This window comes from Podarcis raffonei, chromosome 17, assembly GCF_027172205.1.
Source record: "Podarcis raffonei isolate rPodRaf1 chromosome 17, rPodRaf1.pri, whole genome shotgun sequence".
In the NCBI taxonomy this organism is placed as follows: domain Eukaryota; kingdom Metazoa; phylum Chordata; class Lepidosauria; order Squamata; family Lacertidae; genus Podarcis; species Podarcis raffonei.
In genome coordinates this window covers 40,734,079-40,748,604 of record NC_070618.1, presented here as the reverse complement: position 1 = coordinate 40,748,604, position 14,526 = coordinate 40,734,079, and the positions used below count along the sequence as shown (strand labels likewise).

At 44.1% G+C, this 14,526-nt stretch overlaps 1 protein-coding gene across 3 annotated transcripts in view; it reads left to right on the top strand.

Annotated features, from left to right (window-relative positions):
* SYN1 (synapsin I) overlaps window positions 1-14,526 on the top strand; it is a 114,151-nt gene that overhangs the window by 57,210 nt on the left and 42,415 nt on the right. The gene's annotated exons all lie outside the window — the stretch shown is intronic.

Below are 14,526 nucleotides of genomic sequence, written 5' to 3'. Positions count from 1 at the left end.
AAGCCAGGAGCTCCAGATGCAAGTTTGGCAACATGCAAAAGGGCTTTTTCAGGGTGTTCCTTGCTTGTGGAGTGCTTTCCCCAGGGAGGCTTGCCTGCTACAACCTTTATTTTTAGTTGCCAGGCCCTTAAGAATCTCAAGTCCTTGTGGCCTCCTTTAGTGGGGCAGGCTCTCTGAGTTATGTCTTTTAATTGTATAGTTGTGGGGTTCTTTAAGGTTTTCATTGGGTTTTTTGCAATTAGTTTTAGAGTTTATATTGTGTTTGTAAGTTGCTTTAGGTCACTTGTGGGAAGAGTGACTACTAAATATTATTATCAGCAATAATAAGTCTTAAGATGTTTCTGGAAAGTGCAGAAGAGTGTTGAAGAGCCCTGTGAAAATAGTTCTATGCAAACACAAAAACTTCCACCTCCTTTGAGCTCCTAGCTTTCTTCAGGGCCAAAGGTCACACTGGCAGCTAAGTTCATTTCCAAACCACCCCATGACGTCTCCTCACCTCTGCTACTCCTCTTCTGCTGTCTCTCAGGATGAGCCCCAAGACTATCCCTGATCAAGCTGGAATGTGTGTGCAACTTCTGTGCCATTCATAGAACCTCACAAGCATGTCTTTTCAAGTTAGCTGAGCTCACAGCTACACTTACCTTTGAATCCCTCTTATACCACTTTAGCAATCGTGGCTTCCCCAAAGAATGCTGGGAACTGTAGTTTGTGGAGGGTGCTGGAAATTGTAGCCTCGTGGGGGGTCTCCTAACAACTCTCAGGACCCTTAACAAACTTCAGTTCCCAGCATTCTTTGGGGGAAGCCAGGACACACACTCTCTCTCTCCCCCATGTAGAATCATAGAATCCTAGAGCTGGAAGAGACCACAAGGGCCATCGAGTCCAACCCCCTGCCAAGCAGGAAACACCATCAGTGCACTCCTGACATATGGTTGTCAAGCCTCTGCTTAAAGACCTCCAAAGAAGGAGACTCCACCACACTCCTTGGCAGCAAATTCCACTGTCAAACAGCTCTTACTGTCAGGAAGTTCTTCCTAATGTTTAGGTGGAATCTTCTTTCTTGTAGTTTGGATCCATTGCTCCGTGTCCGCTTCTCTGGAGCAGCAGAAAGCAACCTTTCTCCCTCCGCTATGTGACATCCTTTTATATATTTCATATATTTGAACATGGCTATCATGTGTGTGTGTGTGTGTGTGTGTGTGTGTGTGTGTGTGTGTGTGTTTATTGCAGGTATAGTCTGCAACACGTAATTGACTCAATATTAGTGCATTAATGATGGATGGCTTTATGACTGCACATCATTCCGCTCTGTTATTTGTCCTATGATGTTCTCCAATGTTACTGTGTTATTGCTGTTTGGAGGCGCCCTCTTAGTGCAGCAAAAGTGGGACAAAAAATAAACCGGCATTTTTATGGTATAAAAAGGTGACAGGATTTTAGCAGGAAGTGACGGGGCATGCACCAAATAGAAATGAAGCGGTGTGATCACCTGAAACATTTGCAGCTGTAAATGATAATGGAAATGTGATTGTGTATAACCTCCCCAATAATGTTTTGATATGTGAAATTAAAAGGACTTTGCATTGTTTTGTAAGACGCCTTGGGAATCCTGTTGGAACCTGAAAGTGCAGGATGCTAATTGCTGTAGAAATAATATGAAAAAGTGGTGCTTGCATAGCTATCCCTGACCTTGGTTTGGCCTCAGTGATGGCACAAGACTAAGTTCCTCTACAGCACATGTTGCTGCTACTGACTTTCGTGTTCCCCCACTTCTGGTGCTGAGCTCAAGGACCATGCAGAAGGTCACCGGGTGGCTCATACAATTGCACGCTGGTGTATGACTCAGGAAAGGGGATCCTAGGTCTTTTCTTCACCATTGCTCAGAAGTACAACTCAGCAAATAAAGAGCCCTGAATGTTGCTCCATTAGAGTGTGGGGATTTTGGGGTCATGCTTCCTATCTTGGCTCCAAAGTTGGGTGCAAACCTTCCAGTTGTAGTCCAAGACCAGGACTAGAAGATCTGGTTGTAGGAAACTGAACGGGCAGGCCTGGGCAAATGAACTTGGCAAGAGTTCTCCTTCAATATGCAGACATTTCTGCTGAAAACACGGAGGCTCAGTATGGATGCTGCCCAGTCTTCTAACCACAGCTGGGAAAGTGAGATCACCCTGAGGGCATTGGTACTACTCCTGCTTCCAACTCTCCCTTCCATTTTCAGAGCTACCCATGGGTAGCATTGCTGGGTTTTTCCTAACTGTGGTTTGTTCAAAACTACAACATGGAGGTTAAGCGTGGTTCTCAAGCTGCAGTGCAAACCTAGCAATAACCACTGTTTGCACCAAAAATAAAAAAGAGTGTGGAATTAATTTGCAAGAGTGAAGGGTGCATGAGAAGTGTGAAGGTCCCCAATGTTCTAGTTTCATGGTTTTAAGAGATTGGGCAGCAGACACTGAGATCTTGCTCCGAGGGCCTTCTAGCGGTTCCCTCACTGACAGAAGTGAGGTTACAAGGGTTACAAGAACAACCTCTTCATTCATGGACTACACAGATGACACAGCCTAAGGTGCACTCCATCCTGCCTTGAGCTTGGGGTGCTTCCAACTGGGTGAAGTGGGTGATGGCACAGAATGTTCTGCTCAAGGAACAAAGAAAACAGACTGTTTGCAGTCCAGCTTGTGTGAGGGGAGGAAGATCTGTCCTCTTGGCTGGAATTCAAACTCACCGGCCGGTTCTTTGGATTGTAGGTATCTACTAGTCACAAATTTTCCAGCATGTCTGTGGGATCTAATGGGCCAAAGTAGATTGGGTTTGGAAAAAGAGCCACCTGTGTTCTATTTCTATCCTGTGTGCCTCCGTGGTTTGAGGAGAGAAAGGTCAGGAGGAAGGCTGTGGTCAAAGAAATGGCTGAATGAAAAGGGAAAGTGAGATTTTCCATTCATCACCAGCAGGAAATTAGGCAGTGTTTTTGTTTATGTTTGATTTGCAGTGTTTAAGAATGAGTAAAAGTTATTGGGAAAGTGAGATAGGCAGGGAAGGCCCCTGGCGATGGAGCATCATCAGCTCCCTCCTGCTTCCTCACTCCCCATCCCTCCAGGGCTTCTGTCTCCTGCCTGGTTTGCCCCCATTTCTCTCTTGCAAAACCCCCTCAGGGCATCAGGAGTCAGGGAGGAGCTGTGACATAAGGGGAACAGAATGGGAACCAAAAGGTGAAGGTCAGGAATGAGGAGGAGGAGAATGGGCCCACACACTGACTGTTGAATGGGTGGGGCAGAAGCTGAGTGATGTGTGTCGTGCCTCAGGCCATACTGCATATTTTCGCAATTCTCATCCTCTCACCCTACTCTGGTCTTACATCATAGTTATCATTAATAATGAGGAGATACTTTGCATCTATACAACATGTTAAGGGGGTTGACAACACCTTACACCCACCAACTTAGTAGGCTTAACAACTATTTTTAAGGAAGACTAGTATCATCCCTGGGACATGTGTGGCACTGTGGGTTAAACCACAGAGCCTAGGACTTGCCGATCAGAAGGTCAGTGGTTTGAATCCCCGCGATGGGGTGAGCTCCCGTTGCTCGGTCCCAGCTCCTGCCAACCTAGCAGTTTGAAAGCACGTCAAAGCGCAAGTAGATAAATAGGTACCACTCCGGCAGGAAGGTAAACGGCGTTTTTGTGCGCTGCTCTGGTTCGCCAGAAGCGGCTTAGTCATGCTGGCCACATGACCCGGAAGCTGTACGCCGGCTCCCTCGGCCAATAAAGCGAGATGAGCGCCGCAACCCCAGAGTCGGCCACGACTGGACCTAATGGTCAGGGGTCCCTTTACCTTTACCTTTATAGTATCATCCCTATATTGTAGATGCAGGAAATGGAGGCCAGGAGAGGAGCCGTTTGTTTAAGGCTGGTAGCTACCATGTTCATGGTGAGCTCATGTCTGTGGTGAGATTTGGGAGCAGTTAAGGACCCCGCCCCCCCTGCAGCCGAAGACAGGCTCTGGCAGTTTGGGCAGACAGGACTGATCGTGGGTCCACCAGTCAAGAAGGTGGTTTCTGCCCAGGCTGTAGAGGGAAGTGAGGGGCTGGTGGGGCTCATCCACCTGAGAAGGAAGCCCATCTAGGAGAAGAAAAACTCTCATCTTAGACCTCTGCTGCCTTGTGGGATATCTTTGGGGTAATAAAATGCTAAGGAGTAAACCCTGCACAAATCCAGAGTGGAGTCCATGAGGTGGTTGGATTGTGCTTTGGATGCCTGCTCTCAGCCACTCCTGCAGCCAAAGCAAGTGCCAAACGTCATGCTCTGCTTTCCTTTGGCCCACAGCAGCAAGACTGAGGGGGGGGGGTCTTGTTGTCTGGCCAGCCCAGAACCTCCAGACACACGGCCCAGGCTTGCACCCCCGGGAAGGTGACTTCGGTGCTGAGTGATGTGTGTCTAAAGTGGTTTGACTTCACCCCCAAAGACACACTCCATTCTCTCTTGAGAAAGACGCATACCAACAATATATTGGTATAACTATGCAAGTATATACATGTGACATATACAATGTACACAAATGTTCTCTGTAACATGCTCATTGGCCTCTTCTTCCAGACTGTTTTCAAAAATGTCAGTTTGCAGCCAGATGCCTGTCAATTTGAGGGGCTTTGCCAGTGATTGTCATGACAACCAACAGAGGCCCTGCAGGGAACTGGTTGAGTTCCCTCCCCGCATTCCTTCCATGCCCCTGCCTGGAGGGTTGCTGCTGCCACCAGGGAGAAGGAGGTTTCTCTCTGGTGGCCCTCAGGCCACTGAGATGCTGGTCCCTCCAACATTACATGTTTTTAAGTGTGTTTTGAAAAACATCATTTATTTGAACTACCTTTTCTTAAACAAAGTCTCTCAGTGCCGCAGGTTTTTAATGGCTGAACTGCTTTGCAAATATTGCTTCCATGCTGCTGCTGCTTTATTTTATTTTTAGGTAAATTGACTTAGATATTCACAAACTGTATGGTGTTTCATTATGTTTTTTAAAATAATAATAATAATTCATTAGTCTCTTGAGTTGCCTTGTGAGGTATATGAATGCTAATGCTAAGAATTCTAATTCATAGGCCACCTGGGGATGGGAGGCACCTGCTGTTCTAGGCTACTTGGTAGTGCAGAAGTCTAGCGGTTCCAACCTGCTTCCCACATTCAGCCCTAACAGGCTCACTAGTTCCTGCCCTCTGCTGACTTCATCCGTGAGAGCTTGGGGTGCCATCCCTTGAAATCTCAGCTGGAGCAACGGCTGGCTCACGAGTGACCGTCAGGGCTTTGGGATGCCTCTTGAGTGAGCTGTCTCCACTCCTCCTTTAGCTACGTCCCATCATGTTATGCTCCGTCTCCATCCATATAATGTGTGGTGTTGGACTAGGACCTGGGTTCAAATCCCACTCAGTCATGAAACTGGCTAGGTGACCTTGGGTGAGTTACCAGCCTGCCTCACAGGGTTGTTGTGAAGATAAAACGGGGAGCGGGAAAACCATGTGTACCATCTGAACTCCTTTGTGGAAAGGAGATAGAATCATCATCACCATCATTCATAGTAGTAAAAGAACATAACAGCAGGTGAAGAGCCCTGCTGGGTCAGACTAGTTCCCTACTTCTCACCCCAAGGCAGGACACGAATGCGAAATCCCTCCTCTCTCTGCTGTTTCTTCTCCAGAGACTGGTAGTCAGTGACGTGCTGCCTTGATCTAGGAGGCAGCCTGTAGCCATCATGACTAGTAGCCTTTTGTAAGAGCAAGTCTCCTTCCTCCATGAGTTGTCTGATCTCCCTTGAAAGCCATCTAAGCTTGTGGCCATCACCACTTCCTCTGGGCACCAAATCCCACAAGCTGGTTAATGCCTTATATGGAGGAGTGATTACATTCATGCCTCCCAAATCTGTTGCCAAATCAGTTTCTAGTATTATGGGAGAAGGACCGTTCTATCTCTGCCTGCTTCCTTCCTTCACATATCATGTTTATCATATCTCCCCACCTCATTGCACACACCCATAAACTAAAAATCCCCAAACCCTTTCATATGCAGAAAATTCTCTTCCAACCCTGTGGATTATTTGCCATTTGCTGTACCTTTCACTTCTTTTTGCTATCCTTTCTGAAGCAGGAGAGACAAACAGAATTAAAAATGGAACTGCTCCTTAGATCTCTATAAGGGCATTATAATGCTGCCTGTCTTATTTTCAAGTTACACATGTTATGAATGTACATTTCAGGAAATGCAATGCCTTTGCAATCCCCTGCATGGATGCTTTTGCTGACGCAGTGCTGCAACCCACACCCACTGATGGTGCAGGATGTGACCTTGTGTCTTTGCAGCGGTCAGTGCTGCTTCCCTGGACTGTGGTCGAGAGAGAACTGTGCAGTTATTCCTCTATGTCCAGTGGCACCTGTGATTCTTGAGCATCAACCCCACTGCACAGCAACACGCTTTTGAAAATTGGGGGGGGGGGGTTCAAAAGCAGCATATGATGTGCATGAATGCATCTGTTTTTCAAGGGGTAGGGAGAAGTGGCATGTCTCACTGACTCTTGACCAAAGCTGTTTTCTATTTTTAAAAAAATAATAATAATTGCTTTATTAGTTTTAAAAAGAAAAAACAGTCAACAAACGTAAAACCAAAAGGTAATACAAATTACTAAAAGTAAATAGATTTCTTACAACACAACTTCTATTACGACTGTCAGTCACACCATCAAAGGACCAGAGCTGTTTTCTAGAGTCCACGGTGACTCATAGCAGCCTGCCTGATGGCCTCTCCCTGATCCAGGGCCCCAGGAGGGCTGGAAAGGACCCTACATCAGCTTCGATGAAGCACCCTTCCTTTCCACTTCAAGAACTCATGGGCTTCTTTTGTAACTTAAGGCTCTGTTTATTATATTTTCGGTCTGCCTTACAAATGGGCCCCTTGGGGAAGTCAAAGGAAGGGGCCATCTTCCCTCCCCATCTCCATATTTCTGACTTTATGTGATGTGTTTTATTGTTACAGAATAAGAACAAAAAAATGTTCTTGGGGCGCTTAAAGGCTTTCACTATTTTTGATGGGATTCGGGGCTCATTCATACTCACTTTTTGCTCTGTGCTTTCTAAGCAGAGGTCTACACTTTCAAGCTCAGTGTCAGAGTGCTTTTTTAGTCTTCGTCGCCGCCGCCCCCATGCTTTCCCCAGGAAATCCTGCTCTTTACTGCTGAATGAGATCAAACACCTATTTGGGGTTTCAGTGAACTGCCGGTTGTTCCGATTTAGCGATAAAGAGCAGGTTTTTGAGGGGAAAGCACCGGGGTAAAACAAAAACAGCAAATAAACAAAAACCGCCTGGACATGGAACTTTAAAGCACAGACCTGTGCCTAGAAACGCAGCCCCAAAGGAAGTCTGCCTGAGCCCTTTGTCACCTGCTGGCAAATGCAAGTTGCAGAATTAGATTTGATTAAGGGTCTTGTGTTTGCCCCAAAGATCAGACTTTTTGCAGTAATAAAAGTGACAGGAAAATGTGCTGGGACATGTGGGGTACCATTAGGAACATGAAAAGAGCCCAGCTGGATCAGGCCAATGGCCCATCTAGTCCAGGATTCTGGTCCGCACAGTGGCTGTGGGAAGCCTGCAGGCAGGATCTAAGTGCTTGCTGGATTTGATGCAACATCATCTAACCTCCCTGTAAGCAAATCAGAATGGTTGATCACTTTAAATAGCCAACACCTTCCATTCTCCCTGTAAAACAAATTCATAGAATCATAGAATCATAGAGTTGGAAGAGACCACAAGGGCCATCGACGCCAACCCCCTGCCAAGCAGGAAACACCATCAGAGCACTAGTACATATGCTCAGTAAACAAGTGGCCTGGAAATGTTGTTAAAATATGTTAGTGTGGGGTGGTTGTTGTTTTTCTGCAATTTAAACCCTGGTTTGAGCCATGCTGTGAAGCTCCCCTGCTACCAAAATATCCAGACTTCTTCCCCCCTCCCTGTCCTGCTTTTTTAGCTTTGGGTCGGCAATTGCTTGAATACATGACCTAGATTTTATGGAAAACCTGAGTAGAATGAACTGCATTGATTCCTGGAGAAAACAGCTAATATGGACTGGAGGGATTAGAGGTGCTCAGCTGACAGGGGGCTCATGACTGGAGAATGCCGCCTCAGGACCAGTGATGATGACATGACATGAGCCAACAGTGTGACGCGGCAGCTAAAAAAGCCAATGCAATTCTGGGCTGCATCAATAGGAGTATAGCATCTAGATCAAGGGAAGTAATAGTGCCACTGTATTCTGCTCTAGTCAGACCTCACCTGGAGTACTGTGTCCAGTTCTGGGCACCACAGTTCAAGAAGGACACTGACAAACTGGAACACGTCCAGAGGAGGGCAACCAAAATGGTCAAAGACCTGGAAACGATGCCCTATGAGGAACGGCTAAGGGAGCTGGGCATGTTTAGCCTGGAGAAGAGGAGGTTAAGGGGTGATATGATAGCCATGTTCAAATATATAAAAGGATGTCACATAGAGGAGGGAGAAAGGTTGTTTTCTGCTGCTCCAGAGAAGCGGACACGGAGCAATGGATCCAAACTACAAGAAAGAAGATTCCACCTAAACATTAGGAAGAACTTCCTGACAGTAAGAGCTGTTCGACAGTGGAATTTGCTGCCAAGGAGTGTGGTGGAGTCTCCTTCTTTGGAGGTCTTTGGAGGTCTTTAAGCAAAGGCTTGACAACCATATGTCAGGAGTGCTCTGATGGTGTTTCCTGCTTGGCAGGGGGTTGGACTCGATGGCCCTTGTGGTCTCTTCCAACTCTATGATTCTATGATTCTATGATGCACTTGCAAGATGAATGGATTGCCTCCTGGGGTCATTTATTTATTTAGGCATAAGCACCTGCTCATTTTTATATGACAAAAGTGAAATAATTATAGTTTTACTTCCAGTGTGATGTAGTGGTTAGTGTGTTGGACTAGGATACTGGTGGTAGGTGCAAGAAAACAACAGTAACAGCGGCAGCAGTAAGCAAATTAAACTACTACTGTACTGCTCTAGTAGTAGTAGTTTACCATACTTTAAGAAGATATTTTAGTATTTCAATTACTGTTATTGCTACTAATCCTATTTAATAGCTGTTGTACAGAGTTGCACCTCATCACTGGATGAGCCATCGCTGTGTGGTACATTTTTGTGTGGGTGTTCTACTGCTCCACCCTAGAGCCGGCTGCAGGTTTTGCTCTGGGCAAAAAAAGATTTGGCCTTTAGCCATTTCTGGACTGTGTCATTTCCGATGCAGCTCTAGGACTTTGAGCAGGAAGCTGCCTGCCCCTGGTTCTTCAGGCTCTGAGATGTAAACCTTGCTTTGGCCTTCATGATCTTGTTAATTAAGGCGCACAAACTCTTTCTAAGAAGTTGTAAAAGCCAAAGCTTGGCCTGCTATCCAGTTGCAACAGTACATCACGAAACTCATGTAAATGACTCAGAGTACCCAGGGAATAACAATTTGGATTGCGCCAGGTGTGGTGTTGTGCTGACATAAAAGTGTAATGGAGAGCTTTGTTTCTGCAAGTGTCATTTGACATCTAGGGCCTGGTTTCTTTTCCCCCCAGTTCATATTTATTGGTTTTTAACAACAGAAATGCTTTCTTAATGTAAGATCACAGTATAAAGTTTCAGTTTCTTGTTGATGTACATGTATTTCTAAATCATAATAAAGAAAAACAAATATATATTCTTAATCATTTGACTCATTAATATTCTAATTACTTCTGAATTCCCACCCCTTCTTACTTGGATCCTTTATTGGTAACCAATTTTCCACTATTTTTTGATGTTTCTCATTACAAGAGTTAATCTAAACCAGTCAAAAAAATTAATCCTCCACAGTGGTCTTTCAGGTATTGTTTAAATATATTCCAGTCTTTTCTAAATTTTTGTTTCACTTGATCCCTTCTCTATCCTGTCAGTTTATCCATCTCAGCGTATTCCTTTTTTTAAAAAAAATTTTTTAACTTATAAACATCAGTATTTAAACATCAGTGCTCATTCTTAAAACTTTTTTCTAAAGTCGACCCAAATTCCCTTCCACGAATTCCCCAATTTTCATACTAATAACAAAACAAAAACAAAAAAAACAGATTATTATTCTGCACCCTTTGGATTCCCAAACCCCACCCCCCCTTTCCCGGTTTCAATCCCCAACAAATGTCCATCAGTCTTAGTCTACTATCAGCCTGGAGACCTCACGTCCGAGGCTCTTAATTCTCTCTCAATTCCTCTCTGCCTGTTTTTTGGTAGTCCTTAATATTAAACACCAGATCTCGGAGAAGCTCTGTCCCGATAGGGTCCATATTTCTTCCAGCCAGACCTCCATACTTAAAAGTGGAGCCTGAATCTTGTTTCTTACTCCTTTTAAGTCCAAATGTCCCAAAAGCTCCAACTTTCACCTTAATCAAATTTGTAATCCATAGGTCTTCAGATCTCCACATAAGGAGATCTCTCCATTCTTCAATCTTCAATTCAAAACAGATTTTCATCATCCAGTACTTATTTTCCTTTGTAGCCATCATGTCAGGCCTCTGGCTCTCCTTTGTCATCTGCAACATTACATCTCCTCCTTCCTTTTCCTCAGAAACAACATATATCTCTTTCTCCACACTCTCAAATCTTTCAAGTTTCTCTTCTTGTCCAGCTGCATGGACTTCATGAGTCAAGTCCTTATCAAATTCAATGGATTTGTTTACTGTTAAGTCCAGAGTTGCAACATTTGTAGCCAAAACATCAATTTGGCCTTGTAACTTTCCCAAGAGAAGAAACACTCTGTCCAATTTAGCTTGAATTTTTCCTCCTTCAGCCATTCTTGTAATGTCCCAAAATCCCCTCTAGAGGGATTTTGGTTACTTTATCTTCCTTCCAGTTCAAATCCAAAAATCAAGTTAGTTTGTTTCAGTTCTTCCTTGTTTTCAACAAAATATAACCAAATTGTAGCAAATATATCCAGCAGAGACAGCAGAAACAAAGTTCTCTTTTTCCTTCTTGACAGCTAATTTGACAGCTGTCAAACTCTTCTATATCTCCTCAACAGGCTCTCTCGTGGATCACTCCCGGGTCCGGGGGGGGGTGGCACTTCAGCTCTCAAAATTAGCTCTTATCCTCCAGTAAAATTACTTATAATGCCAAATTGTGAAATTAATGTCTTTTACCCAATAAAGAAGAAGAAATTCTCTCGACCTTAGTTAGCTAGTCCTTGCTTTAGATTATTTATAAGACGGGGAGACGGACTTCCTGTTTGCGCCTTCCCCGATCGTGCCTAATTCAAAAATTTTTTTTTCTTTACAAATCCAATTTCCGTATTACTCACGGGTTGTTTCTTTTAGAGTCCAATTGTTCACAAGAAGAAGTCAGCACTCTCCGACCATGGCATGCGGCTTCACTCCGCAGGAGAAGCAGTCGACTCTCAGCACCGCGCTGCTCACCCCGTCCCCCGTTCTGAAGCCTTTAAAAAGGCTCCTTCGTGGGTCGGGGGGCGCAAATGGTGCCCGCCGAGTCACCAAGTTCACAGGCTTCAGCGCCTGTGATTTCTGAGGGTCCCCGCGTTGCTGCAGCAGCAAGACCCGGATCCTGCAGAGCCGATTCCCTCCGGAGCTCGGAGGGAATCCGCCATTAGCCGATGGCGCTAACCCGGAAGTCCGCTTATCCATCTCAGCGTATTCCATCAGTCTAATCAGCCAATCTTTTTTTGATGGTATCATCTCACTTTTCCAATTCTGTGCAATCTAAACTCTTGCTGCCATGGTAGCATACATAAATAATTTATTTAAATTTCTTGGAATTTCCCTCCCAATAATCCCTAAAAGAAATGCCTTGGGTTTTTTGGGAAATGAAATTTTGAGTATCTTTTCGAACTAGTTATAGACTGAATCCCAAAATTCCCTCATTCTTGTATAGGTCCACTAGACATGGTACATCCCACCACCTCCTTACATTTCCAACATTGGTCTGAATTATTTTTGTGCATTATCACTAATTTCCTCGGTGTTGTATGCCAGCGATAGAAGACCTTCATGTAGTTTTCCTTAATAAAATAACATGCTGTGAACTTAAGATGTTCCCTCCACAATTTTTACCATTCTGAGAGTTGTATCTTTTGAACATTGGAAGTTCTTTGCTAAAACCCTTTTTGTCTTGTTTTTGATGGTACTGGAACCAATTGTTGATTCTACTTTTTATTTCTTCAAAATTTTTGAGTTTTAATTGGTTGCCTTCTTCACAAAGAATGTCTTTATATGTAACCCAATCATTCATCATGTTGACCTTTGTTACTGTCATGGCTTCCATTGGTGACAACCATCAGGGTGTCTTTTGTTCCAGGATACCCTTGTTTTTTCTCCAGACAGCATACAGAGATCTTCTTATTACATGATTCATAAAATCTCTGTTAGCTCTCGCCTTGTCATAGCATAAGTAAGTGTGCCAGCCAAAATGATTATTAAAGCCCTCTAGATCTAATATGTCAGTGTTTTTCAATACTAGCCATTCCTTGGTCCAAGACAGGCATGTGGCTTCATAATGCAAGATTTGGCAGTGCAAAGCCTCCTCTTTCTCTACTGTCTGTCAAAAGTTTATAACTTATTCTCGGCCTTTTGCCCTGCCAAATGAATCTTGTTACATCTTTCTGCCAGGTCTTAAAATGCCTTGCACTGTCCACTACTAGGATGACTTGGAATAAGAAAAGTATTTTAGGCAACACATTCATTTTTATTGTGGAGATCCTACCCCAAAATGATAATCTTAACCTGTCCCACATTTCCAAATTTCTTTTTATCTCCTTCCAAGTTGGTATATAGTTGTCTTTATATAGATTAATGTTCTTTGCCAAAATCCAAATTCTTAAATATTTTATTCTCTTACTAGTTGTCAGTCCTGTAAGGTGTTGTAGATCTCATCTATCTTCTTCTCTCATATTTTTGACTAACATTTTGGTTTTTTTCTTTATTAAGTTTAAAGCCTGCAACTAGCCCAAATTCTGTAATCTATCACTATTGGCACACTTTCTTTTGGGTCTTCCATAGTTATAGTCAGGTCGTTGGCAAGGCTTTTACTTTGAAAGTCTTATTTCCGACAACTATACCCTTTTTGTTCTTTTCTTTTCTAATGTTCATATTCAAAACTTCAAACACCAGTATGAATAACAGAGGGGATGAAGGACACCCCTGTCGTGTACCTCTCTTAATATTACAGTTTTCTGTTAGGCTATTATTTATAACTAATTTAGCTCTTTGTTGTGAATATATTGCATTTATACCTTTATAGAAATTTTCTCCCGCTCCTATCATCTCTAATGTGTTTTTTTCCATAAACTTCCAGGAGACGTTGTCAAATGCCTTCTCTGCATCAATAAACAGCAATGCTGCCTGTTTTTCATTTCTGACTTCCAGATACTCTAGAGTATCTGTTACATATCTTATATTATTTTTCATATGATGTCCTGGAAGAAATCCTGCTTGGTCCTCATGAATATAGTCTTTGAGTATGCATTTCAATCTATTTGCTAGAATATCTGCAAATATTTTATAGTTGTTATTAAGAAGAGATATAGGTCGGTGGTTCTTCACTGATGTTGGATCTGTTCCCTTAGGAATCAGGGTTATGTAGGCCTCCTCCCATGATTCTGGTAGTTTGCCTTTATTTAGAATGTTATTCGCTACCTCTTGGGTGTTTGGGGGTGCATGTAGCTTTCAGGTCACCCCCTCTCAAAGCCTGTTGATGCTCGAGTCTCTCACCGGAGCTCAGACCCGCGCCACGATTCTTCCCGTGGCAAACCAGAAGTCCCGCTGATCGAGATTCAGGGCCTGTTTTTGAGATACTTTGTTTTGGAAAGTTTATGCATTGCAATGGTTCATACACAGCCAGTCTGGAAAAAGGGGGTGTAGGCAAGCTGCATGTGAAGGATCCGGCTTCCTTACACCCCAGGCCACCTGGGAAGCCCCAAACCTCTCAGATTCTGCAGCTGATAATTTTACCAGGAGTGGGAGAAATGTTTTCCTAACCCCCATATATATACATCTAGGTAAAGGTGAAAGATAAAGGACCTCTGGACAGTTAAGTCCAGTCAAAGGCGACTATGGGGTTGTGGTGCTCATCTCACTTTTCAGGCCAAGGAAGCCAGCGTTTGTCTGCAGACAGCTTTCCAGGTCATGTGGCCAGCAGAACTAAACCGCTTCTGGCGCACCATGATGAGTGCCAGAGCACACGGAAACACTGTTTATCTTCCTGCCACGGCAGTGCCTATTTATCTATTTGTACAGTGGTACCTCTGGTTGTGAATGGGACCCGTTCCGGAGCCCCATTCGCAACCTGAAAGGAATGCAACCCACATCTGTGCGTCTGCACATGCGCAGGTCGAGATTCGCCGTTTCTGTGCATGCACGTGACGTCATTTTGCGCGCATGCGTGGGCAACGAAACCCAGAAATAACCCTTTCTGGTACTTCCGGGTCGCCACAGGACACAACCTGAAAAGATGTAACCTGAA